Consider the following 12,627-nt stretch of genomic DNA (forward strand, 5'->3'; position numbering starts at 1 on the left):
GGAGTTCTACTAAGTGGGGGGGGGGGGGGATAGGGAGGGATGGGGGTGGAAAACAACAAGAACAAGCTATGCCAAGGCTACTTTTTCTTACACTTTTTCAAATGTAGTTGAAATGTTGCCACCACCTGTCAAAAAACTACCCATTCCCCATCCCATCCATCTTCCCAACTTTTCCAGACTCATCCCCCCTTTCTCTTTTCAAGTCTACTTTAAATGGAGAAGAAATATCCTCTGGCAACTCGGGTAGCTTCTACACATATCACCTCCAAGGGCTTTGTGTTCCTCTTAAATTCCATTAGAGTTGGGTTAAAGATGAGGGAGGACCTGAAAGAAGGAATTTTACTTATTTCCCAACTTGCCAAAAGTAGATACACATTCCCGATCTAGATATCTCTTTGTCTAAGAAATGTATGATCCAAGCCCCTGGGGCAATTCTGTGACCTGTGTTTTGAAGTCTTTCAACTGCATAATTTCCAACTTTTAGCTAGAAAAGCTGAGGTGGGAAGAGGAAGAGACAGGGATGACTAGACTAAGACATTCCTGCGAATCAAACAGGCCTAACCAAAACAAACACCAAAACCTTTATAAAGAGGTATGAGAACCAGAAATCAAGGCTGTCTTGTAGAGCTAGAGCTCACCCTGGAACTTGGTGGTCTAGAAGAGAGGGTTTGCGATCTTTTCAAGTACTTTAGCAAAACTATCTGGACTCTACTGGAAAATGCCTAGATTTTTAGCATGAATCGAGACTACAAGTGACAAAGCTACTTTAACTCCAGAAGGGGCTTAATTGATTGTATTCCACTGCTCACAGGAGCCCGTACAGACATGAGAAACAGGGAGGATATAAGAACCTAAATCTCTAGTCTTCTGCGTGCACCCAGAGTCCTCATCTAAGCCATTTGCCCCACCCGCTAACCAAGAGCCACTGTCCTAAAGCAAGCATTCTCCACGGGGAAGATGTTTTACCTCCAAAGGGTGAGATCTTACTCCTTTTGTGTGTGAAACACGATACACGTGCGGTACATAAGCAGCTATACCGTATATGAACGGTATCAGAATTTCATGGCGTCGAGGAGGAAGAGATTGATGAGCAAAACGTTTTAAAAGGCTTTTCTTAAGAGAACGATAATGGAAAGAAAAAAAAGCTTGAGAAACACTGACCTACAAGGGTCCCGAGGTCAACTATGAAATGAAGGTTCTCACAAGTAATTTTTTCCCCAGACAGCAGCCTGAGTCAGGGGGTCTCTGATTCTGGTTCGACTTCGGCCAGAAAGGGGTTCATCAAAGCTCAAAGGGCAATCCATGCCCGCCGCTCGTTGCCTCACCGGGTGCCGTGTGTGGATGTAACCAATGGCTGGCAAAGAGCTTTGGAAACTGCAAAGCGCTGCACCAAAGGCAGAGAAGGTTTCTATTCTCGGTTGAACGAAATACCGCGAATGGGGCCCCCTCACTTGTTGCTTCCCAGTCCTTCTACCTCAGACCTTCTCTCCACGACCCCCTCCTGATTCCACACGCGCACGCGCAGCCCCCCACACACCCGACACGTCCCCGCGACCCCCTCACCCGCGCCACGAGACCTGCGCGCTCCGTTCGGGCCCAGGCGCGGGCCGCGTCCCCAGCCCCCGCCCCCTGCCCGGTTCCCGCCGCCCTCCGGGCCGGCCGAGGCTGCCGTTTCCTAGACAGTCGCGCGTCCGCTCCGCAGCCTCCTGGGCGCGCGCGCCGAAAGAGGAGACGAGGGCGCAGGCGCGGGCCCGGTCCTGCCGCCGGCGCGTGGCCCCGCGCGCGCGCCCCCGAGCGCGGTGGGCGGAGGAGCGGAGGGAGCCGCGGGGCCGCGAGGGGGCGGGGGGGCGGAGAGGGGAGCCCCGGGAGCGCGAGCCGCGGCCAGCGCCGCTGCAGAGCCGAGCGAATCCCCAGCCCCGGCAGCAGGTATGTGTCCCCGCAGCCGGCCGTGGCCGGGGCTTCCCCTGCCACGCTGCCCGGGTCCTGTGGCCGGGGCGGGGGTGGGGGCCGGTCAGGGTTTGCAGGGTACGTGCCCGGGAGGGCTGGGATCTTACCACTGACCTTCATCCCCTCCGGCCGGGGTAGCAATGCGAGGGTGCCTGGGGCAGCCCAGGGCTTCAGCTCCAGCCTGGAGATCTGCTTCTTGTCACATGCTTCTTATTTATTTTTGCAAACTGCCCTGGTTCGGGTCCAGCTGTAGATGCCTTACCTCCCATTCTTTGCATCCGTGTGCCATCTTGCATTTATTAATAAAACATGCAAGCTGGGGGTGGGGGGGGATTGCTGCTGGGGGGAATCCCATTGCAGTATAACAAGCGAGCGCCTGTTTTCGGTTTTCGAGTGTGGTATTGAGGTGGAAATCCCACACCCCAGGGATTTGTGGCTTGGTTGGTCGTGACCGCTTCCTCGTGGGCTTCCCCCATTTGTCTGGAGGCGCCACAGCGGCAGAATGGACTGGCAAGAAAGAATGGTGGTTTTTCACTGTCAGGCCAGAATCCGGTTCTGGGGACAGGTGCAAGCTACGGCAGACAGTTCCCCTGCTTGCTAACTTGCCAGGGTGGCTTAAAACCAGAAGACTGTTTCCCTTGATTGCCGAGAGGAGGCCTTGAACAGAATTCCTGAGACTTGCATACTCAAACTCATTAAGGTTTTGCATCTGAGGATGACTAAAGCTTGCCACCTGTTGGAAGTTAGACCCCATGAAATTCCCTGTAATCTAGCCCACCAATCCCTGTTTCAGACACTAATACTGAGATAGCAATAAGCCCATATTGATTCCTAATGTATTCTTTAATACTGCTTGGCTTTTGTCTCTTTTAAAATAAAACCTGACTATCATTTGATGCCCCATATGTTATAGATTGAAATGAGATGATTTGTTTATATTCCATACACATATAACATCATATCCTAAAGACTAAATTTCTCTTAAGTTACCTATTTCCCCAGCTTTTCACCTTGCTTCAAGAAACAGTTCCAAAAGTGGGACGTATGAAACTGACTACCTTTTTTTGCTCCCCCCGCCCCCCCCCCCCCGAAATGCTATGGTGAAGAAATAGCGAAAGCTAGAAGTATAGAATGAAAATGGTTATCGCAAGATCTTTGGATATGGCAACAGGACTATAATTGCTTCTAAAATATATAGTAGAGTGCCACATTTAATCATGAGAACACATTTTTTTAATGGTCATCTATACCAGATACTGAGTTACGAGTTACTGGTACATGATCTCATTTAATCTTCATAACAAACCTATTATCTCCATGTTGAACACGAAGAGACTAAGACTTAGGTTAGCTAACTTGCCCAAGGTCACACCGTCAGGGACAGGATAAGGATACAAACTCTAGTGCATCTGATTGCTGGGGAACGGGGGGTTTAGTGCGTGGGTAAGGGAGTGGGAGTAATGTTTAACCCTGGTACTGTCACTCCATCTACATTTTCATTAAGATCAAAGCTTATGAATGAGCATACAGGCTTGGATCTGATTTTCCATTTCATAGATTCAATTCAACCTTTGTGACTTTCCAGTAATAGAAACTGTTGTTTCAGAATGGATTTGTGTGGAATTTTTTAAGGTGGCACTGAGCCTATAAACATGGGATTTGAGACATGTTTCTTAGACTTGCAGAGAATGCACTTATGGTTGCCAGATGGGGGGTGGATGGAGGGAAGGGATAGTTAGGGAGTTTGGGATGGACATATGCACACTGCTGTATTTAAAATGGACAACCAACAAGGACCTACTGTATAGCATATGGAACTCTGCTCAATGTTATGTGGCAGCCTGGATGGGATGGGGGGGGGTGGGGGGAGAACGGATACATGTATATGTATGGCCAAGTCCCTTTGCTATTCTCCTGAAATTATCACAACATTGTTAATCGGGTATACCCCAATAGAAAATAAAAAGTTTAAAAAAAAAATTTTTTTTAAAGACATGTTTCTGTTCAACTCTCCCAAAACAGTTAAGTTCAAAAAGTTGTTTCCCTTCACATTTAAATCTAAAAAATATATATGCATCAGGTAGAATGAATCATTCACAGTTTTCATGGTCACATTCCAGTCCTATCTTCTCCCTACACTGCACACCATTTTCTGGTCTCATTGCCAGTCATTAAAACATCGACACACTTGTGTGTATGTGCCTTAACCCGGTGAAGAAATCTAATCAAGCTGTAGACCATAATCCAGTCTCTCTGTGATTGTGGCAGCTCTTCATTTGAAAATCTTATAATCTGTACATTTAACAATGGGTGTAAATTTAATATTTTTATATAAATGCATTATTATAACGCAGCTATGAGATCTTGCTACACATTCCTAACAGTTCTCACTGTGGTTGCATGGATGGGAAATTCATCCAGGGGGACTACAAAGTTTTATACTCAGGTCACATATTTGAGATGGTGGTGAGAAAAGTATAGATAAGCATAAGGGATTATTTGAAAATTATATCCCATGGAAGTTACAGCTTTAATGATAAATTGGTGAATAATATTGTCAGAAATAAAAGACTCTCTTGTAAATTCTACAAGCTCTGTTTTCTTTCTTGGGCAATATGACTGGTTTTAGGACATCATGATGTTACTTTTTTCATTATACTGTATTCTGTTGATAGTAAAGCAATTTGTTACAACCATTTTGCCTCACGGAAGTCACTTGGTTTTGGAAGCGCACAGCTCCAGTGCTTATGGAAATGCTGAGATGGAGCCTTTCTGCCCTGGGGATTTCCAGTTTCTGATCAGATAAACTCAAGATAAGTCCTGATGTTACTGAGCGGGAAGTGCAAAGAGAGGCATTGCTTGATTCTGGGGAGTAAATGGGTTTTCCAATGGGGAGCACCTCTATCTTCTACAGACAGTAGTCTCATAATTAAAAAGCATCCAAGAAGTCTACTTTCTTCTATTCAAGCAGGATTTTATTTACTGCAGGGCTGAGCACCCTTTTTTTGGTGCAGTGGTCAATTTGAGGAACATTAAAACGTTTCTGACTACATATTTGTTTCCCTGAAACATATGTTTACACTGGGAAAAACCATATGGGCAACTATGGATGCTTAAGCTTTTTTTTTTTAATTCCCTTCACCAAGGATTTTTTTTTTTTCTTTTTTTGGAAGTGGGGAAGCAACTAAAATTTTTCCAAGCTATATAACTAGCATGCATTGCAGTGACTTATTGTAATGCACATTTTAATGTATTGTTGAGTAAGACACTGGGAACTGGCATATTTGTCTTTCCTTGACTGACCTTGTAGGCTACTTACTTGTGAAATGTTTTGTTTTCTTACACTTAACTTAGTATTCTCTAAAATGAGATATTTGTTTCTGTGTCAACAATCTGGAATAACAAAAGTTCACAGTCAGTTTACTCTGAAATACTCGATTTTCACCAGTCTTCTTTTTCTCTCCTTGGTGGAAGCTATAGCAAGGGTTTTAATTTTATTTAGAAAGCGGTTCACAACCTGCTAGTTAATCCATCTCCTTTCCAAACTGAACCAGAGTTCACAAATGCTGGCCAGGCACACCCACCATAGGATTTTCTCCAATAGTCCTGGTCTTTTGAGAGACCTAGACCTTTGGTTGAACTTGTATGCACTCAGTTTCCCCATAAGGAAGATGTAAGGGTTCCTAAAGTGGGCTCACATCTGTGGGTTTTGGGCTCAAGGGAGGATGGAGGCTGCTTATAGGAAAGGGCCAGGAAATCAATTCTCCTGTACCAACATTAGTATCTATTGTGATTTCTACTTGCAAATATGTATGTGTTGTAAAATGTTCAATCATTACATAAATATAGAAGGTAGCAGTCCATGATTAGATTCTTTGATAGTCTTATACCTTCATGAGACCACCGTTAGTAGTTTGGTATGGATTTCTCTGGATTTTTTAATGCGGACACTAAAATGTTACTGTTCACCAACAATACTATACATAGATGCATACTGCTTTGCAGTTTCTTTTCTTGCACTTGGTAGTATACTTTGAACCTCTAGAAAGCCCTTGAATCATCTTCTAGACATGACATCCTTCTAGACACGGCCACAATGGGAGCTAGATGAGAGGAGCCCTGTAACCAGGGCTGGAGGAAGGGAACTGATGTGTGCTGTGTCCTGCCATAGGTAGTTTCACATTCGTGTCTCCTTTAGCCCTTTGCAAGGACCCTTTGTGGTCAACTCTTTCTAGATTAGAAGAGAAGAGTCTGAGGTGCATGACATAAGGAACAGACGCTGAGGTTCAGGCCCTCATCAGTATGGCTCGGAATCTGGGCCTTTTCCTCCTTCTCACTCCCACTGCAGGATGGAGAGTGCTCTGCCCACCGTTCTCTGGCCTCCCACCCTTCTCTGCCTCTGCCTAGCCACACAGGCCCCCTTGCTGTTCCTGCTGCCTCAGAGCCTTAGCACTAGTGCCTCCCTCTCCTCGACCATGCTTCCTGCAGATTCCTGCATGGTTTGCTCCCTCACCTCCTTTTGGCTCTGCTCAAAGTCTCATCACTCCTTTAAAACTACACACCCTCCCACAGGCATTCCCATCCCTACTCCTGCTTTGCTTTTATCCACAGCCCCTCTGAACACACTCTATAAAAATCAGCCCCAGGGAATGAACGCTCCAGAGCACAGGGATTTTGTCTATTTTGTTCACTCCCCTAACCCTGGTGCTATGGAAAAGAACTGACAAGTCACCGTGGCATCCTTGAGTCTTTCCAGCCTCCCACACTTCTTGTTTTCTTGTAGCCCTTGCAGTTCCCCATCGTGAGCAGTGAAACCTCTCAAATGCAAAGGCTGTATATGTGTTGGGAGTGGGGGAGAACAACAAGGAAAATGGAGAAGAATCGGGGGAGATGTTGTCTTACTTTTGAGCCGCTGTTGACAAAAGAGGAACCTCCCAGACAGAGTCAGCCCTTGGAAAGATGAAAAGAAAGTCTCCTGAGGGCTGCAGTGTGTAACAAGGAAAGGTAGATGGAAGCAAAAGGTAGATGGGCATATGGCTTGGGATGGAAAGGAGACCTGTGTGGGTTCCCTTCTATTTGGAGTGCAGAATGATTTTGAAGACTTCCAAAGAAGGATGCTCTAGATTCCACCAACTTTCCCATGGCCTGAGTCACTAGAAAGGAAAAGGAATCTGTGGACACTCATACAGGCAGGTTAATCATGGCACTACCAGCTTCAACATCTTTTTTTTTTTTTTTTAAGGTTGAATACCTGTTGGTGTCTTTCCTGCTTAAGCCAGGGTGTGAAAGTTCATTGCCAAAGCATTTATCTCATGAGTCTGAGTTTTGCAGAAAGCGTACCCCAACAGCATCCCAGCCTGAGATTATCTTGGTCCCAGCAGTTTCAGACTCCGAGTGACCTTTCATTCATCTATTGTTTGCAGTAGTTCTTGGGCAGCAGCAAAATGATGGGCTTTTGGGACATGAACGTGACTCAGAACACTGTAGGACTGAGTACACTGGAATGCCAGAGGGAGGGAATGGCTATGGGATGAAGTCTCAGTGGAGCCTCTCCTCAGCCACAGGGAAGCCTCCTTCTTCTCTCCTCCTCAGTGCCTTTAATTGCTGCCCTAGGCGGTCCGAATTATCTACCAGGAGAGAATTCCCCTCCAAGAAAATGCAGCCTGCCTGAAACTGCTTTTGATTTGTAATGGAAACTACTCAGTAGCTAGGACAGGGCCGATAACTCGGGCTCCCACAGCTCATTAAAACAAAGAATTTTAATAAGTATTTCTGCCCTTTGCAGCCCAGGTTTTTGGAAGTGCGTGCTGCTATCAAGCAGCTCTTCTCTGAATTTCAGCCTCAAGCCATAACGCATGCAGTGCTTTCTGCTACTCTTGGCTTGAACTAAGTCTGAAGCGAGTTATTTCATCCGTGATTTTCTGACAGTCCCGCATCCCAGTTACAGAATTGCCATCATGTCCAGACAATGCAATATAGAAATAAGGTTAAATAACCTTTCTCCCATAATGATTTCCCTTCAAACAGTTAAATCTTTGATTTTACCCGAATTTGATGCAGCGTTGTTTTTTTCAAAAAACAATTTCTGTGACACTGCTAATTCTCCTTTAACCATGGCTACTGAAATTTATTAGTTATACCCTTCAAAACAAAAGAACAAGGTGAAATATATTGTAATTGTGTTCCATTGTTTGGTAGCACAGCTTCAAAAGTCTCTTTGGTTTCTCCCTGTCCTTTCATTATCAGTTCCTATCGGGGACTCTCTGCATTTTCACTCCCTACTTCCTGTCTTACCGGGAACCCCTGTCCCCACCCTTCTACGGAACAGAACTCTTAAAGGTCACCCTGATTGCCTAATCACAAATCCAATGGCCCTTTCTCAGATTTCGTTCCTGATGGCTCAGCAACATCTGACCCCATTGACTTCCACTCCTTGAACTGCTCCCTGCTGGCAGCGTCTTCCTAACATGTCTGGTCTTTCCTCAGCTCTCAACCTTCCTGTTCTATCAAGAGGCAGTCCTGAGAAGAAATTAGAGTGTGGGCTGTGTCCAGGGTGGGAATCCTGGCTCTAGCTCTTCCTAATTGTGTGACTCTGCACAAATGATTTAATAACCCCATGCCTCAGTTTCCTCATCAGTCAAATGGGAAGAAGAGTAGCTTTGTCATAGGGCTATCAGGAAGAAGATGAAATGAGTGTGCCTGGTAAACAGCAAGCACTCAGTAAATGTCACCTTTTATCACTGTACCTTCCTGTTTGGATGCCTTCGGAGTCTCTCTTGTAGCTGTGGGATAAAACTGTAACTTTAGCACCTGATTAGTTTGCTCCCTGCCCCGACCCTTTCCAGTGTGTGCCCACTTCTAGCCTTTGCTCTGCTCCTCCTTCCCCGGCCAGAGGAAGGGAAGAGAGCTGAGGGCTGTGCCTGCCTGGCGGCTCTGAGCACAGACCGCCTTGTAATGAAAGACATCCTCCCTTGGGCACTGAGCCTATCTCTCTCAGGCAGATTATAAATTACTTAAGGACACCAGCTGTGATTTATATGCTTAAAAAATATTGCCTCAGCATTTAGCACTGTACTTTACACATAGTAGGAATTTAACTCATATCTTAGAACTGCCAGAACTTTATAGGTTTCCTTGGTCCTCCCCAAATCCTTTTTCCTCCTACACTGAAACACCTATTGATCGGTCCTAAAGCCCATGTAAGCTTTATATGGGGAGATTGACTCGACACCACAGGGTGAGTTAACCACCTCAACCTTTTTGGAATGAGGAGGGATATACAGAAATCATTAAAATAATGGGAGCACAGGGAGTTATTTAATGCCTTTTAAAAGGAGTTTGAAATCCTACCAACCCATGAAGCTGTTAGGATTTTATAAAGTGGAGCTTTTTTCTGTCCTCATGCCATCCATTGCAAGTAAAATAAGCTCTGAGGGTGTAAGTGGCAAATCTTCAGACCTCGTCACAGGCCTGCTCCTGAGCCACTGTGTTCTAGTCCCGTTTTCTTTCCCCTTACTATGCGGGTGAAGAGGACAGTGAAGTTGAATGAAGATTGGAGGAGGGGCTGCCTAAAAAAAATTAATCCTGTTCCCAACATCTGTTGGCATGGCAAATACTCCATCAGTCTCTGCTGTGTCTCTGAGGTCGTGTGTAGAGTTGGGCTGCCAGTAGAAGTTTCCCCTCTCTTACCCTGGCAGCCTTACAGACCATGTTCTTTGCATCTTCAGATTCTGTAGCAGGGTTTTTCAGCTTCAGCATTATTGACATGTGGGGCTGGATAACTTTGTTGTAGGGGAGCTGTCCTGTGCACTGTTTAGTAGCATCCTTGGCCTCTACCTACTAGATGCCAGTTGTGATGACCAAACAATGTCTCTACATGTTGCCAAATGCCCTCTGGGCATCTTTGGCATCTCCCAGTTGAGAACCATTGCTCTACAGAATCAAACATGGAAACTCAGCATCTTACCATTTTGTAAGAATACCAGAATTGGGACAGTTGGGGGCAATTGAAGATGAAGATTTTAATAGCTGTGAAAGGTGAATTTGTGTTTGAAATTACTAACACAGGGAAAATTTAGTGTTATGAGCAGTTATAGATTTTATCATAAATAAGGAGAAGTAAACAAATAAAGTAGTTATAGAAGTTGAGACCATTTTACTCCTAACGGCCTTGGATCTGAATACAGCACCTCATTCTAGGGCTGTTTCAACCATCCTCAGAATATTTTTGTTGGAATTGTATTTAAGGCCTTTGGCAGTGAGTATATAATTGTTTTTAGGCCTTTGACAATAAGTATGTTAAGCCAAAAATAATTAATATTTCTGGAGAAATCCTGGTTAATTACCATTGGAGAAAATTATATTTGACCTAAGGCTGGCTGGCTCTCTTCACCAGAGGTTGCGTCTGACCACAAAGATGCCTGAAAACAGCACTTGCAGGTGCTTCAGGGGTGAAGGAGGAATGACAAGGCATTTTGGGCTTTGGTGAAGGGCCACATTTGATCAGTACTGTCCATGGCAGTCAGAAAATTTACCTGTATACGTGTGATTTGAAACCCAACTCCAAATGACAGTCACCATTGTGTTCTTTCTAAAGACAGCAGCTAATTTTCATGTCACACCCCAAAACTGAAAGTAACAGTAAATATACTGCTTTTTGAAAAATGTTAAGGCTCCAGCCTCAGGAGAGACCTGTTTTGGCCAGAGATCACCTTTGGTGTGTAAATTTCCTTTGAAAAGGAGAAGCATACACAGAAGACCCCAAGATGCTCCCTACCCAAGAGTTGAGATATGAACCTTGTGCAATGTCTTGAATCAAGGAAGCCAGTAGACTAATTGATTCCATGGACAACTGTGAGTATCTTCAATGTTCCAGACTTGTGCTAACAGGTGGAAGGAACTCCAAATGTCATGTCAGTGCTGTGGGCTGAATTGTCTTCCCCCAAAATGCATATGATGAAATCCTAACCCCCAGCGTGGTTGTTTGTGGAGAAAGAATCTTGAGGAAATAAATAAGATTAAGTGAGGTCAATGATTAAAAAAACAAACAGATGTATCCCAGTGTTCTCTGCGATGCTATTTACATTAGCCAGGACACAGAAGTAATGACTGAATAAAGTAGATGTGGTACATATATATGATGGAACATTATCAGCCATAAAAAAGGAATGGAATTGGATCATCTGTAGTGATGAGGATGGACCTAGAGTCTGTCATACCAAGTGAAGTAAGTCAGAAAGAGAAAAACAGATATTGTTTATTAATGCATTTGTAAGGAATCTAGAGAGATGGTACTAATGAACCTATTTGCAGGGCAGGAATAGGATGCAGACGTAGAAAACAGACATGTGGACGCAGGGGAGTGGAGGCTGAGATGAACTGGGAGAGTACACATAGACTACCATGTGTAGAATAGGTAGCTAGTGGGAACCTGCTACTCAGCAGAGGAAGCTCAGCTCAGTGCTCCGTCATGACCTGGAGGGGTGGGATGCAGGTGGGTGGGAGGGAGGCTCAGGAGGGAAGGGATATATGTCTACATATAGCTGATTCTGAAACTAACACAACATTGAAAAGCAATTGTACTCCAATTTAAAAAGAAAAGATTAGCTGAGGTCATAAGGATGGGGCCTTAATCTGCTGGGACTAGGTCCTTGTAAAAAGAGGGAGTTCTCTCTAGCTGTCTCTCTCTCCCTCTCCCTTTTTCCCCACCCCCAGTGTGAGGACATAGCAGAGAGAAGAGCTCTCACCAGGACTAGACTGTACTGGCACCCTGATCTTGGACCTTTCATCTCCAGAACTGTGAGAAAATAAGTTTGTTATTTAAGCCATGTAGTCTGAGGAATTTTGTTAAGATAGTCTAAGTTGACTAGTACATCCAGCAACCTCACTGTACAGATGAGGAAATTGGACCCAGAGAGGTAAATGACTTTCCCAAGGTCAAGGTACTAAGTTAGTGGTGGAACTGGAGCACAAAACAGGTTTCCTGACCCCTAGTCCAATGTCTGTCCCTCTTTCCCCACTGCCTTGGGTCATTGTTGCCCTTGTTCAGTTGTGCAGTCGTGAAGTGTCCGACTCTTCACGACGCTGTGGACTGCAACACATCTGGCTTCCCTGTCTCTTGATGTCTCCTGGAGTTTGCCCAAGTTCATGTCCACTGAATCAGTGATGCCTTCTAACCATGCATACTTATCTCTAGAACCTATCACTCCTCATAGTCCTTATGCTTGCCCTGTTTAGCTCAGCATTGCTGTGAGGATCAGTGAGATGATACAAAAAATGACAGTTTAAGATTCTAAACTATGAAATATTTTACAAATATAAATATCATGATCAACTCAGATTTTGCTTAGGTAGCAGAAATCTGGGAGAAGGCAATGGCAACCCATTCCAGTACTCTTGCCTGGAAAATTCCATGTGCAGAGGAGCCTGGTAGGCTGCAGTCCATGGGGTCACTAAGAGTTGGACACAACTGAGTGACTTCACTTTCACTTTTCACTTTCATGCATTGGAGAAGGAAATGGCAACCCACTCCAGTATTCTTGCCTGGAGAATCCCAGGGACAGGGGAGCCTGGTGGGCTGTCGTCTATGGCATCGCACAGAGTCGGACACGACTGAAGTGATTTAGCAGCAGCAGCAGCAGCAGCAGAAGTCTAGGCTTCCTTGGGAGCTCAGCTGGTAAA

The 12,627-nt window shown here is 45.0% G+C and overlaps 2 protein-coding genes and 1 pseudogene across 10 annotated transcripts in view; 1 reads left to right on the forward strand and 2 right to left on the reverse strand.

The window, feature by feature from the left end:
- The window catches only part of LOC122706397, a 29,140-nt pseudogene extending 27,073 nt beyond the window's left edge, over window positions 1–2,067 (reverse strand).
- The window catches only part of NRG4 (neuregulin 4), a 102,020-nt gene extending 99,879 nt beyond the window's left edge, over window positions 1–2,141 (reverse strand). For 3 of the 9 annotated variants that reach the window (XM_043921862.1, XM_043921859.1, XM_043921853.1), the window contains exons 1-2: window positions 1,564–1,690; window positions 1,162–1,384 (exon numbers count right to left, since the gene is read on the reverse strand). The gene's annotated coding sequence lies outside the window, so the exon portion shown is untranslated. Of the gene's footprint in view, window positions 1–1,161; window positions 1,385–1,563; window positions 1,700–2,061 lie in introns of those variants that run through there. The other 6 variants (XM_043921854.1, XM_043921858.1, XM_043921856.1 and 3 more) reach the window with 5 other exon arrangements.
- Window positions 1,804–12,627, forward strand: part of TMEM266 (transmembrane protein 266) — a 123,557-nt gene continuing 112,733 nt past the window's right edge. The window contains exon 1 of the mRNA XM_043921847.1: window positions 1,804–1,926. The gene's annotated coding sequence lies outside the window, so the exon portion shown is untranslated. The remainder of the gene's footprint in view (window positions 1,927–12,627) is intronic.

Source organism: Cervus elaphus, chromosome 13 (genome assembly GCF_910594005.1).
Source record: "Cervus elaphus chromosome 13, mCerEla1.1, whole genome shotgun sequence".
NCBI lineage: Eukaryota > Metazoa > Chordata > Mammalia > Artiodactyla > Cervidae > Cervus > Cervus elaphus.